The sequence below is a fragment of the Triticum dicoccoides genome, chromosome 6A, assembly GCF_002162155.2.
Source record: "Triticum dicoccoides isolate Atlit2015 ecotype Zavitan chromosome 6A, WEW_v2.0, whole genome shotgun sequence".
Lineage (NCBI taxonomy): Eukaryota > Viridiplantae > Streptophyta > Magnoliopsida > Poales > Poaceae > Triticum > Triticum dicoccoides.
The window spans coordinates 63,300,656-63,314,836 of NC_041390.1; the positions used below are offsets into that span (position 1 = coordinate 63,300,656).

Consider the following 14,181-nt stretch of genomic DNA (forward strand, 5'->3'; position numbering starts at 1 on the left):
GGTCTCATTCAGCAGGTGCGGCTGGTGCATGTATGGTGCTTCGAGATGACCAGGACCAGGGAAATATAATCTTCTCCACGAGCAGGATGCTTTACTCTTGTCGGGATGCTTTGGAGGTATAGTTGTGTGCTTGCATGGAGGACTTATCGCTTGCGATCCAGAGAAGTGAGCTCCCAATTGTCATTGAGATGGACTCGTTAGTTGCTGTCAAGATGATCCAGGGGCGTGATCAAGACAAGTCTATTTATGCTTCTCTAGTTAAAGAGATTAGATATCTCTTATCTCTTTGTGAAAATTGTATTGCTCATATTAGTTGTTCTTAAAATAAGGTTAGCGGTAGCTTAGCAAATTTCATTCGCACAGAGGGTAGAACAATGACTTGGATAGGTTCTGGTCCCTCATGCGCTCTGGAACTAGCTACTGCGGAGTGTAAGAGCATCTCCAGCCGTTCGGCCCCTTAGGGCGCCGAAAAAGAGCCGCCTGGAGGCGAACCGGCGCTAGCTTGGCGCGTGGGGGTGACTCCGTTCCCAGTCGTCGTCCCTCTAGGTTGCCGCCAATATCGCGCGAGCTCGGCGGCATTTCGTACAAATTTGTGCAAACTCGGCGATATGGCATGAACTGGGCGAAATTTCGTTAAAATTTATACAAAAAAGATAAAACATGCAAACTACGCCTACTACTACGCCAAACTATGGCTAGCCATTGTGCCGCGTGCACCGCCCGCCATCTACATGCCGAGAAGCCTGTAGAAATGGGTGTAGTCGCTGCCGTCGTTGTCGCGCGTGTCCCGCCGGAGCCACCGCCGTCTCTGCTGCACCCCTGGCCAGGGTTGCCGACGCGCGGCGGGGTGCTGGACGGCCTGGCCTCGTCCTCCTCGTCACCGTCGAGGACGATGACGTCGCCCTCCTTACGCCCGCGGTGCCGGGCCTGGAGCTCCGCGTATGCCTGGCGCTGGCAGCGCACCTTCTCGCGGACGCAGTCCTCCTTCGCCCATTGTAGGGCGACCTCGTCGTCGGGGGCCACCATGTCTGTTGGTGTCTACCCCTTGCCCTAGCTTAGCTCTACCTCTCTCTCTCTGCACTCAAGGAAGAAGAGGATAGGAGGAAGAAGGACACAGACACAGGTATTTTCCGGCGCACATACGCCACCCGCCACACAAACGGCGTCCTTTTCTTTGAGCACGAACTCAATACCTGGCTGGCCTGGCTACAACGATCACCTCAAGGCTTTAATATAGCCGGGCCTGCGCTGGGCACGACCCACGCGCTCCCACCCTGGCTGGCGCTCCGATCGGCCCGCTCCGCTCGCGGCCATTACGCGCACGAACACGAACGGCTCGTGGCGAGCCCGCAGCTATCACGCCCCACCTTGCGATCCTAAACCACCTAGCCCTATAACTATGCACTGGTGTGCGCACACGCACGCACCCACCGCGCCACACCGCGCCACACATGCACACAACACAGACCTAGCCTATACACTAGTCAGACACGAGTCGGACTATGCCCAGACCATCCAACGGTCGGATACTACCCAGACTATGGTCAGACAAGTGCCTCACCATGGCTTATTCCTACATTCACCCCCTAAGCCATGGCTCAGAGGAGTCCGTCCTCTTCAATTCCGACGACGTCCGCCAGCAGCACGCGCTCCGCCGTCGGCTCCCTCCGCAGTTTGGGGCAGTCCCTCTTGAAGTGGCCGCGCTCGCCGCACTTGTAGCAGCGCCCGCGCCGGTTCCCGCCGCTGCTCGACGCCACGCTCTTGCCGTCGTCGTCGTCTCGAACACCGCCGTGTCGACGCTCCCGCGCTGCCCACTGCGCCGCCGTCATGAGAAGTTGGTCCCCGCCGCGCTCGCCGCCGTCTTGTCCACAGCGCCGAACGCGCTCGTCGAACGCGCGCAGCCGCCCAAGCGCCTCGTCGAAGGCCATCTCCTCGATGACGCAAAACTGCTCGATCCCGGCGACGACGGGGAACAACCGATCGGGCACCGTGTCCAGGAGCTTCTTCACAAGCTCTGCGTCGCCCGGCGTCTCCCCGAGGTTCGCGAACCGCACCGTCATCCCTGCCAGCCTTCCGGCGTACGCATCCAGCGCCTCGCCGTCCGCCATCTTCAGGCGATCGAACTCCCCGCGCAGCGGCGCCCGCCTCGCCGCGCGCACCCGATCGGCGCCGACGAACCTCACCTTCAGGGAGTCCCATACCTCCCTGGCGGTGAGCTTCGTTGCCACCTACAGCAGCACGTCCTCCGGTAGCCCGCCGAGGATCATTGCGCGTGCCGTCATGCACTTTTTCCTGTTCACCGCCGCGTCGCCCGGCGCCACCGCCTCCCACAGAGTGTGGGCGTCGAGGATCGCCTGCGCCTTGATCGCCCACACCGTGTAGTTGTCCGGCGTGAGCATCGGCATCGCCATCGACACCGATTCGCCCGCGCCTCCGCCGTGTGGCACGATCGCCATTGCCGCCGGCGAGCTCCTGAACCGGAGCTCTGATGCCAATTGTTGGTGTCTACCCCTTGCCCTAGCTTGGCTCTACCTCTCTCTCTCTCTCTGCACTCAAGGAAGAAGAGGATAGGAGGAAGAAGAAGGACACAAAGACACATGTATTTTCAGGCGCACGTACGCCACCCGCCGCACGAACGGCGTCCTTTTCTTTGAGTACGAACTCAATACCTGGCTGGCCTGGCTACAACGATCACCTCAAGGCTTTAATACAGCCGGGCCTGCGCTGGGCACGACCCACGCGCTCCCACCCTGGCTGGCGCTCCGACCGGCCTGCTCCGCTCGCGGCCATTATGCGCACGAACGCGAACGGCTCGCGGCGAGCCCGCAGTGATCACGCCCCACCTTGCGATCCTAAACCACCTAGCCCTATAACTATGCACTGGTGTGCGCACACGCCTGCACCCACCGCGCCACACCGCGCCACACATGCACACAACACAGACCTAGCCTAAACACTAATCAGACACGAGTCGGACTATGCCCAGACCATCCAACGGTCGGATACTATCCAGACTATGGTCAGACAAGTGCCTCACCATGGCTTATTCCTACAATGTCAACGTGCTCCGGCTTCACGGGGAGCAGGCCCGGACCGGGCTTCGGTTGGACCAGGCCGAGGGAGCACGGGGAGGGGCCGGCACCCTCGTTGATGACGAGGGCGCCGCTGCGGGTGCGGCGTCGGAGCGGCGTCTCCTCTGGCTCTGGCTTGACGGGGCGGAGCGCCGGTGAGCCAGAGGAGAGCGAGCCGGAGCCCGACGACAAGGACGTCTCCGGCTTCATTCGCCGCGGCATCCAGGAGCTACCACGACGGCGAGAGAAGGACAACCGCGGCAGGTACTCGAGGCGTGGCACGTTGCCGGGCTCGATGTGGTCGAGGACGGCCTCGAGGGTGCGGCCTGGCACGCCCCACCACTCGCGCCGCCCATCGACGTTGAGGCGGCCGTGGGGGATGATGCCGTTGATGGAGGCGATCTGCTCTTGGCGGCGGCGCTCGAAGTACATCATCCACAGTGTTTCGCTGTCGGTGGCGTACCTCGGCTTGTTCCGCTGCTCCACCGTCAGGGATGAGCGGATGCGGGCGATCTCAGCCTGCCGTGCCGCCCCATCGGGTACCGGTGGCACAAGGACGCCGCCGGCGCTCAGCCTCCGCGCCCCGGGGGTGCCAGATACTTGGCTTCGTAGAGGAGGAGTGCCTCCGCCCGTGAGGCATCAATGGAGGCTGACCGGCGCAGCAACCTTGGTGATTCCCGCGGGAACCGAGGCGATGAGGACGGCGAAGCGGCGTCTCGCTGACTCAGCGGGCCCATCCTCGTGCGCGCCAAAATCGTGTTCCCCGGCGCTCCCAGGCGCCCCCCAGCGCGTCGGGTTCAGCCTGGGTCCGCCGGCGATAATTTCAGCCCAAACCGGCGAAAACGGGCTCCTGGGCTGATTTTTGGGACCGGTGCGAAAAAATTGCCTGGGGACGTGTTGGGGGCGCGGCTGGAGATGCTCTAACACTGCTACGGTTTGAGTAATAAGTACAATTTATCACCCGAAAAAAAAACGCAAGCCCGTCTGATCACAAACGGTCCGCGACAAAGGCATCATATTTTGATACACAAGACATGGTTGAACTAGTCGCCGGAACATGCCTATAGTTGAAGCACTTCAGACTTGTCATGCATGACTATGAAGATAGGCGTACTAGTGCCGGGGTAGCATCTATGGTTGCAAGGATAGACAAGCTACGCTCCTTGCATCTTGTCTGCCTTAAGCTCGACAATGAGGAGCTAGCAACCATCCTTGATAAGTGCCACGACCTAGAGTACCTTAACATGCGATATTGCAGCCTTGTTGACATGGATGCCATGGATGACAACCTACAAGTGAAGCTTGCCCAGATCAATTTGGATAACCATGAGTACTCCAGTGACCGAATCGTTGACTATGAGTACATGATTCGTTGTATTTATTATGACCTCAACAGCGGAGGTGGTTGGCTTTCCTATGATTACAACGACGATTCCTATGTTGAATATTGCTACTACATTGGTAGTGGTGATGGTATTGACGATGCCGATCTCGAAGAGTATGAGAAGATCCTTGACATCAAGAGCATGCGTAGGTACCTACGCTAATGAAATAATGTATGTGTTTCATGAAAGCATCCACACTTGCACAACAATGGCCAACGTTTTGTTGCTTCAGTTTGGCCGTAGATTCCTGCATTATTAATTGTTCAATGGTTGATTTCAAATTATTTAATCATTCACATGAAGTTGAGAGATATCAACAATTTTAGCAATATGCTACATCTGAGTTTTTCTTTTTCCTACTTCTTTACCTTAATATTGCCTGAAATATCACATCCTATTGTTCCTAGCACAAGCAGATTGTGAACTCATGTTTACTTAAGACTCTAAAAGCTGGGAGCTCGCCAGCTCGTAGAGGACCTGCAGGACCGAGCACAAGATGTTGAATCGTACTCTCCCGATGCCCTATGAATATGATGTTGGCTGGAGCATGGAGGAGGAAACTTGTGGGTTAACTAGTTTTTTTTTTGAAAGATCCGGGGTTGCCGGCTTCATTGATTTAGGAGAAAGCAGCAGGAAAAAAATCGGTGGGTTAACTAGTGGACGAGGAATTTGTGTCTCGATCAAGCGACGACTTACAAAATTGTTAGTCTCATTATTTATCAAACAAACTGTTGCAGTTCTGGTTACTATTGTTAGTAGGGTGAGGCACCTTGTTCTGTAGCTCATGTACGACGATAGCAAGCTCCTGACCTCTGACGGTACCGTCACCGTGTGTTTGCGGTTCACGTCCGCGGTTGGGGCGGCAACCGAGCTGGCAGGCGCGAGGAGCATGTGTTGTTCGCCATTGATAATAACATAGTTAAATGAGAGGAAAGATAGGCTTTGGGTGGATTTTGAAATCAACAACATGTATACAGTAACATCACAATTGTAGAGGAACCCAAACCACAATCTTGGCATGGTTCAATCCCATAATATTCAAGGACGGTGTCGCATGTGAGTCTGCCCGTGTGGCCGCCAACCCACACCGCTCTCGTGCATGGAAAGAATGGCATCAGCGATATTTTGTCAAAAATCTCAAAACTAGAAAAGTATTATCTTTCAAACAGTTATTCCAATTGAAGGTTCATTTTTTTTCATTGGCTTCCTCAGGACGTTATCTGCAAAAAACTAGATCTCATGTTGGTAAGTTTGCAGATTACTATCACTTACTGGCAATTTATTATTAGCCACTCAGTTTGCCAGATAAAGCTAGCTTGATTATCGGGGTACTGAACATCAATAGATACCAATATAAAACTTGCTTCACTGTATTTGCATCAGTTAATGACATTTTTTTAATACTTAAATATCTAGCTCGACACAATACCGCAATGCATAAAATTATATAAATCATTTCCTTGTAAAAAACATAATCATCATGCTAACCATCCACCGACGGCTCCCCAATCGTCGGTGATGTAACACACCGGATGTAACTTTCCATATTTGTTACTCCCACTCTTACCATTTTTGGCTTTGTGATATGATATTTCATTCGTGATTGGGTTTTTGTCTTCGTTTTGCATTTTTGTTCATGTCATGTATTTCATATCATGTCATCATGTGCATCTCATTTGCATTCGTGTTCGTCTCATGCATCCGGTCATTCCCCCGTTGTCCGTTTCGCAATCCGACACTCCCTCATGCACCCGTTGCACCCCTCAAACCTCGTTTCGTGAGCGGGAGAAAAACGTTCTCGGAATGGGTCGAGATTTGTCAAGTGGCCTCGGTACATCACCGGTAGGCCGCCTGTCAAATTTTGGTCCATTTGAAGGTCGTTTGATGCCCCAACGGTTAACCGGGTAACCGTAAAAGCCCCTCTTGTGTTGCAGCCCAACACCCCTCCAAAACAGCCCACTAACCCATCTAAACACCCTCCATGCTCTCCGTCGTTGGATCACGATCGTGTGGGCGAAAACCGCACCTCATTTGGACACTCCTAACTCCCTCTACCTATATATTTGCCCCCCCCCCCTCCTCATTTTTTGCGGATGAAACCCTAGTCTACCACCTCCTTCGCGCCGCCGGACGAAAATCCATCACTTTCTTCCTTGGAGCTATCTTGGTATAGATTTCACCTAAAGCCTTCCATTGGGAATGTTGCTAATTGTGGTGCTTATCAACGATCCAAGTTTCCTCCTATCCTCTCGATGAAAGAAGTTTTCATCTCTTCGTTGAACTTAAACTATGAATTGTTACCGTTAGTGGCAGAATTTCACCTCATAATTTTAAGACGTTTTCGATAAGTCCACAACAACCTTATTCTTTTGTTGTTTAGTTTTCAACAACTCCTTTCAACCCCTCTTTCTAAGGATGCCTTCAAATTCATTGGTTGTAGAAGTTATCATTTTCTTCTACTTTCTTTTTCCCCTAACGATCTAGCTTCCATTCTTTCGTTCTGGAGACAGTGTGTTGTTGATTTCATCATGTATCCTCTCATCTTATCAAGTGTCACAGCCCTAGAGTTTGCTTGTAACTAGTGGCATTGCATCCATGCATCATGTTTAAATTTCATGAAACTTGAAATGGGGATTGTTTAAACCCTAGCATCAAAGGAATTCACTAGGTTCTACTAAAATATTCTTAGTGAATCCAAATGGCTTTCAAAAATGTTCATCATTTCTGGAAAATGCTGGAAGCAATAACCAGAGGTGTTGCACATTTTTCCATGACATATTTGGGCTCTGAATTAAATCATATAGTTTTTGCATTTGGGCATATAAATACTATTAAATATTTTAAATGCTCAAATAATCATAAACTAAAATGTTTACTGTAGGATATATTCCCAACAGTGATCATGAGTAGTTTCATGATTTTTGGAAGTGTCTAAGTATTTTTAATAAAGCCCTAAAGACTACAGAATAATAGAAAACAGAAACAAATAAAAGAAGAGAGAGAAAGGAAAGCTACATGGGCTTACCTCCTGTGCAGGCCACCTGGCGGCCCAGCTGGTGGCCCAGTCCACTGGCCGAAGCGGTCGTCTTCAACCTCTGCCAGTAGGCAGAGGCGTGTCACCGCGCGCGCGCTTGCCCCTGGCCACCTCCTGCTTCCTCCCCGGGCCTTCTAGCGACACCACGGAGACGCCTCGTGGCCCCTCGCTCCTCTCCCTCACTCTCTGCTCTCCCCCTCGCCCTCTGCTCCCTCTCCCGAGCACACCCGAGCGGAGCTCGTCGTCGCCACCGTCCATTCCGTGCCTCCCCGATGGGTCCAGAGGAACCGCCATCGCCTTCTGCGTCATCTACACCAACCCATTCGACCGCGGGAGCCCTGTAGCGTCTTCCCTGAGCTTATCCCCAACCTCCGGCCGCCGGAAACCTCACCGGCGATTCGCCGCCGTCTCTGCCTCCCCGAGCCCGCTTAGTCCTCCCTTGAGATCGCTGTGAGCTCCGACACCTTTCCCCCTCCTCCCCGCGATCGTTTCTGTCCTCTAGCTATGCCAGCCGCTGTAATCCGAGCGCCGCCGTCCGCCATGGACGTTGCTCTCGCAGACACCGTGCGTCTCCACTCGAGCTTGAGCCTCCGGCGTGCTCCTGGAGCAACAGAGAGGCCAACGCAGCCGCTAGTTGACCCCCTAGTGCATCGCAGCCTTGTGCCCGCATGTTCCCGAACTCCGGCCACCGCCGCGAGCTCCATTCCGGTGGACTCCGGCCACCCCAGCTCCAGCCGCTGCCACGAGTGGATGCGCGCGATTCCCAGCTCCGCGTAGATGCCCTCAGCGCGCCCAGCCGCGGTCTGTAGCGCCGCCCCGACCGACTCCGGCGAGTTCCCGCCGCTGCTATGGCCGCCGGCGTCACCTGCTGACGTGGCGCCATTAGCTTAGGCGCTAAACTCGTTTGGTTAGTGCCTGTGTCGATGACATGTGGGTCCCGGGCCCAACTAGTTTAGTCTAACTCCCTGTTTAGGTTAGTGCTAATCGGTGTGGACCCCACGTGTCAGCTTTGACTTTGGTCAAGTCAACGTTGACCAGTCCTACCTATCATAGACCCAAACTAGCCCAGAGTCATTGACCAATGGGTCCCGCAGGTCAGGTTTGACCTGGCCGACCAATTGACCCGCTGACATCACCCTTGCGCAATGCTGACGCACTAAAGCTTTTCTGGGATTTTAAATAAATCAGAAATGATTTATTTATTTCAAAAAATAGCTAAAACTTCTAAAAATCATAGAAAATAATCTATAACTCAGAATGAAATAAATTATATATGAAAAATTATCAGAAAAATTCAAGGAATCTGTTTATGGCATTTGCATGCATGTTTGAACAACCTAGGGTTGCTGTACAGGGTAATTTGCATAATTGACATTTAAATAAGCACATATGGAATTTGAATTTGAACCCTTGGTTCAAACCAACTTCATTTAATATGATTGCTAGTTGCATTAGCTCAATCAACAGCATATTGCCATGACATTATCATGCATCATAATTGTTGCATTGCATTGATTGTGTTCCTTTTTGTTTGCTAGTATTTGTCCCCTCTCGGTAGACGTTGTACCGACGCGGTGACCATTGACACTGATGAAGACCCAATGATATCTTCAGAAGTGCCAGGCAAGCAAAACCCCCCTTGTTCATTCCGGTACAATCCCACTCTCTCGCTCCTGCTCTCTTTTACTGCATTAGGACAACAATGATTCATCTGTTACTTGGTAGTTGAACCCCTTATCCTCGCATGACCTGTCATTGCCACAGTAAATAGATGAAACCCACTAGCATGAGTAGGAGTTGTTTGAGCCCTGATGTGCCTACTCATTCATGCTTGTTTGTCATGCCTGCTACTGCTTAGAGTTGTGTCAGGTCTGATTCATCGGGGATGAATTGGAAAGTTGTGAACATGTCCTACTGTGTGTGAGCTAAGTGTGTTGGACACGATTTGGTAAAGGTATCGATGAGAGGCCATGTAGGAGTACATGGTGGGTTGTTTCATTGGAACCGTCCTTAAGCACCGAGATCTGTATGTGTGATTTAAGAACCAGTTACTACCATGCATTGGGATCCTTAATTGACCCTCTCGGCTTCTTAACCACCCTAGTCCTCTGTCCAGGAGTTGCAACTAGTTTCTGGTGTTTGTAGGATATGTGTTGGCGGCCGTGCGTAGCACTGACCCTAGGGGTGGGCTATGATGCGGTAGATACACCGTGGTCGGGCATGCCGGACGCCCATTTAGTGTCTCGGAACCCTGTACACATCGTTCGGGGCCGTATGTGGAAACCTCGGCCGGACTCCCTGCGGATGGAACCTGGATAGGCGATAAACCTAGACTAGAGACTTGAGTGTTAGGTAGGCCGTGGCCGAGACCCTCGTTGGGCTTCCGCTTGAAGGTTGCCAAGTACATGTCGTGTAAACGATGGTAAGTGGTGAGAGCGTGTATGAAGAAGTACACCCCTGCAGGGTTAACATCATCTATTCGAATAGCCGTGTCCGCGGTAAAGGACTGCTTGGTTGCCTATACAATTCATAGATAACTTGAAGTGGATACTCTAAAACTCGCAAGATAAGCGTGAGTGCTATGGATCGCCTTCTCGTAGGGAGACGGGAGGGGATCCATAGTGGTGTATTGAATGGTGAATATGTGGACTCGTGTGCGCCACCTCAAAGAGTTGCTTGCAGTCGTAGTTCAGGTTAGCCACTGAGTCAAAGCTGGCTTGCTGCAGTTAAACTCCACCACCCCCTTTATTGATACCGATGCATATGTAGATAGTTCTGATGTAAGTCTTGCTGGGTACATTTGTACTCACGTTTGCCTATTTTATGTTTTGTAGAGAGACGTCAGTCTCGCTAGTAGTTCCATGTGGACTTCAACGTTTAGCTTGATACCTCAGCTACGATCTTGTGCCCTCGGCAGGATCTGGTAGATAGTCAGGCTTCTTAGCCTTTTTCATTTATAGATGTCTGTACTCAGACATGTTAAGCTTCCGCATGTGCTTGAATTGTATGCTATGATTGTTGGGTCATGAGACCCATGTTTGTAATATCTCGCTCCTCGGAGCCTAATGAATAAATGCTTGAGTCATAGAGTTATGTTGTGATGCCATGTTGTATTTACACATATCGAGCATATTGTGTGTATGATTGAAATGCTTGGTATGTGTGGGATCCGACAATCTAGTTGTTTATCCTTGGCAGCCTCTCTTATGGGGAAATGTAGTCTAGTGCTTCCATGAGCCATAGTAGTCCGCTACAGCCCGGTTCACCTGAGTCCTGCTAGCCCAGCACTATTGCTCAGGACACTTGATTGGCCGGAATGTGTTTCACTTTGTTCCTGTGTCTGTCCCTTCGGGGAAATGTCACGCGGTGACATCCGGAGTCCTGCCTAGCCTGCTACAGCCCAGTTTACCGGAGTCCTGTTAGCCCAGTGCTACAGCCCGGATTCACACGCTGCTGATCGACATGCTTGAAGTTGATTCATGTATGCCTGTCTCCATGGGTTAGTGCCGTTTTAGGTTCACGACTAGCCATGTCGGCCCGGGTTCTCTGTCATATGGATGCTAGAGACACTATCATATACGTGAGCCAAAAGGCGCAAGCGGTCCCGGGCCATGGTAAGGCGACACCCGTGGGATACCGTGCGTGAGGCCGCAATGTGATATGAGGTGTCTTGTCACTTAACCTCTTGGTTCTCGTCGTGTCACTACTAGGAAAAGGCCTTCTAGTGGCGCACCTGTTTTGGCTACTAATGGCGCACTACAGGTGCGCCACTAGCATCATGCCATTAGAATTTTTTACTAATGGCGCACCTGTGGTGCGCCATTAGTATCTGGTATACTAATGGCGCACCACGAAGTGCGCCATTAGTATATCCCACATTGCGCCTTTAGTATGCCTCCCAGGGGGCCATATTTACCCATGTGCTCTGGCTTACTAATGGCACACTAGTTGATGATGCGCCACTAGTGTGCTTTTTGCAGTGCGCCACTAAAGTGCTGAGTGGTGCGCCACTAGTATGAATATTAGGGATTTTTTTCTTTTCTGATATTTGCACAGGTTACAAAACATATTACTGCACAGAATATAGAGAGCACAACATTGAAACAACAGATTTATCAAATACAATAGAAGATTAGTCTTTGAATACAATTCATCATATGAGTCTCTGAATTTAAAATACCGAACAAAGTTAGAACATTACAAGTCTCGAGACCGCGAGTAGCTAGTTTGTCGAAAGTAATGCTGCATTCGGAGATATTTGAGAGATGTGTCCTCTCTTATCTCCGTGCTACTGCTACTGCTATGCCTAAACATGACCTAAATACCCTATTTAAGGTAAAATAGCATAAAACAAAATAGACCCTGACTCTCCATTATGGAGAATGGAGATCATCATGTCTCCAATTCTTGTGCTTCGCTTCCTTTTGCTTCCAAGAACCTCCTTACGGCTGTCCATACATTTTTTCCATCCATTGATTTGCATGTCTCCACTTCTTTTAGAAATCTAGTATGGATAGTTGAGATTCGTAGGATGACCTGGCAGTATGTTCAAAACATTAAGGCTACCTTTGTGATACATCAAATGAGGCACACAATTCTCCGGGATTATCTGTTGAAAAACATAGTAATAACTTCATAGTTAGCAATGATGTACTAGTTTTAGAAGTACGCAAAAGATGCACGGATGTCGTAATAGTAAAAAATATTACCAGGGTATCTCCATGGTAGTTACCTGTAGCGACCCGACCTCAAACGGTCAAGTCTCTGTGCTTCAGTGTCATCCCTGGATCGGTAATGCTGACACACACAATACCCGAGGATTTATAACAGAGTAGCAATCACACACTTATTACATCGAATATCTCAAAAGAGAACTTATTACAATAATATGGCTTAAGGCCATCTAATATGATAACAGCGGAAGGCTTGGAAGATAAAGTGAGTCCATCAACTCCAACGGCATAGCTAAGCTTCACGGCAACGACCTAACGAACCTTACCCCTCGTCTGAAAAGTATGCAACATAATACGTTGCAGCCCGAAAACGGGTCAGCACATGGAATATGCTGGCAATATAACACAGTAGAGCATGAACAGAGTAATGCTATATCAATATGCATATTTGGCTGGTGGAAAGCTCTATGGTCATAGTTTTGCGAAAAGCCAATTTTTCCCTACAACAAAGAAACAGATTTTAATTTTATTATCATGGTGGTTGAACAATATTGAGAAGGTACCCCCAACTCAATCCCAAATTAAAGTAGTTAACAACCCAACAATATTAATTAAGAGTGATGAGATACATGTGATAAACCAAGTACTAGATACTCAAAATTGTCCATAACCGGGGACAAGGCTAACCATGATTAGATTGTACACTCTGCAGAGCTTTGCGCTCTTTTCCCCACAAGACTCGATCGCCTCCGTTGTATTTCTCGCACTACAAGGTGTTTGAGAAACGGATGACCGAGACACAGTCTTTCAAAAACATTAACTCTCTACTCCGGGCAGACCATACCGAACCTACAAAACCCACTACCTGCTGATCCACCTCTTCGAGAGCTTCACGTAACTTACTCAACTATGCTAGAGCCCATAGTAGCTTGTGGTTGCACATGGAAGTTTCTAGCATGAATCATCCCAGTTCCCTTTGAGCCTGGGTGGCGGTCCATAGGAAGATCACACGGGTACCCCGGGATTTCCAAAAAACAGACAACACTGGGTTCCCCAGGTGCCTCAATCCACCCAGATGTTAATTTAAGTTGCCACCTTAAGTTGAACCATTAATTAACAATGTCACATCTGTCATGGATTTCACTAAAACCAAAACCACGTCTACGAGCATAACAAAATAATATAACCAACGCGTAGAAGTAACTCCCAAGGGTTTGAATGCAGGGGAATAGGGTCCTACCTCATCAACTACTTCCCAATACCCACATGTTATCAATCCTACTCATGCAATGTTTGAGGGTACTAATGCATAAAAACTGGGTATAAAAGGGATATGATCAAAGTGTTACTTGCCTTGCTGACGATCCGCGAATCCTAGGGACTCGTAGTAACACGCTTTGCACTCCAGGAATTCTATCACAACAAACAATAACATACATAAGCAACAAGCAAATATGCACAAGCAAAACTCAAATACGAGAGGTTGACCAGAAAGTTCAACTTAAGAACTCCGGTTTGCAAAAAGAATCAAATCAAACGGAGCAACGAAACTCAAACGGTGAAAGAAACAAGATCCGTTTACTAATCTGAACTAAGGTCAAATTTTACAGTTCCAAAATCTTGTTTAAGTTGATTAAACAGAAAGAGGGTCTCGGGACGAAGATCTAGGCGCTTGAATCGCCTGATTCCGACTACAAAAACTAAAATTAGATCAAAAATCACGATTGAAAATAATCGCAGATAAATTCGATAAAAAGAAAACTGACGAACAGACTAACGAACGAGCGTTCGTTAGCTGTAACTAACAGGCGAAAACCATTCGCTAAAACGAACGTATGGACGAATGTCCGCTATTTAGAAGAACCGAGAAAAATCGGCGAACCGATCTAAAAAACGAACTAGGGTTTCTAAAAAAACCAAACATTTTTTTAAATCGGCGGCTCGGATCCAGCGCGGTACCTCCTGCGAGGTGGGGTTGGGCGGCGGGGCGGCGACTCGCGGGGTGGCGGGGCTCCGCG

The 14,181-nt window shown here is 49.9% G+C and overlaps 1 pseudogene; it reads right to left on the reverse strand.

Annotated features, from left to right (window-relative positions):
- Nucleotides 1-1,598: 1,598 nt before the first annotated feature.
- Nucleotides 1,599-2,199, reverse strand: LOC119319542 (annotated as a pseudogene).
- Nucleotides 2,200-14,181: the final 11,982 nt, after the last annotated feature.